Raw genomic sequence first — 806 nt, 5'->3', positions numbered from 1 at the left:
TCCCTGGTGGCTCAGAGGGTAAAGCATCTGCCTGCAATGCAGGAGACCCAGGTTCAATCCCTGGGTTGGGAAGATCCCCTGGAAAAGAAATGGCAACCCACTCCAGTATTCTTGCCTGGAGAGAGTTGGACACGACTGAGCAATTTCACTTCACTTCCCTTCATCCCAGCTAAGGTTTTCGGTTCTCTCTGCCAAGTCTCAGGTAGACCTAGGCCATCACCTGACCCAGCTTCTAAATCTTAATCTTCACCTGTTCATCCTACTGTTCTCGCCTGGTTGTATCTGCTGCCCAGGGCAGGCTCGGTGTAAGTCATGTCCATCAGTCTCCAGAGATCAACTTAATTTAAATGAGCATATCCTTGTTGTTGCAAACAAGAGGGGGTTTTGTTGATGTTTCTGGAAAACTGGGAAGGAGTCATTCTCCTACGAAAGAAGTACTGCCTTTATTTACTCAAAGCCACTGGAAAAAAAAGATTGATGGGCCAAGGTTTGCATTATACCATATGTGTAACACAAAGAGTCTGTATTCAGTGTTGCTATGTCTTGATGTGTTCAGTTCCGTTCAGTTCAGTCACTCAGTCATGTCCGACTCTTTGCGACCCCATGAATTGCAGCACACCAGGCCACCCTGTCCATCACCAACTCCCGGAGTTCACTCAAACTCACGTCCATCGAGTCGGTGATGCCATCCAGCCATCTCATCCTCTGTCGTCCCTTCTCCTCCTGCCCCTAATCCTTCCCAGCATCAGAGTCTTTTCCAATAAGTCAATTCTTCATATCAGGTGGCCAAAGTATTGGAGTTTCAG

The 806-nt window shown here is 47.6% G+C and overlaps 1 non-coding gene across 1 annotated transcript; it reads left to right on the top strand.

Annotated features, from left to right (window-relative positions):
- Nucleotides 1–72, top strand: TRNAC-GCA (transfer RNA cysteine (anticodon GCA)). The gene has a single exon. It is a non-coding gene; the product is annotated as a tRNA-Cys (tRNA).
- The last annotated feature ends 734 nt before the right edge of the window (nt 73–806 follow it).

This window comes from Bos mutus, chromosome 7 (genome assembly GCF_027580195.1).
Source record: "Bos mutus isolate GX-2022 chromosome 7, NWIPB_WYAK_1.1, whole genome shotgun sequence".
In the NCBI taxonomy this organism is placed as follows: domain Eukaryota; kingdom Metazoa; phylum Chordata; class Mammalia; order Artiodactyla; family Bovidae; genus Bos; species Bos mutus.
Note: the sequence above shows the minus strand (reverse complement) of the source record. Positions and strands in the feature narration are given on the sequence as shown.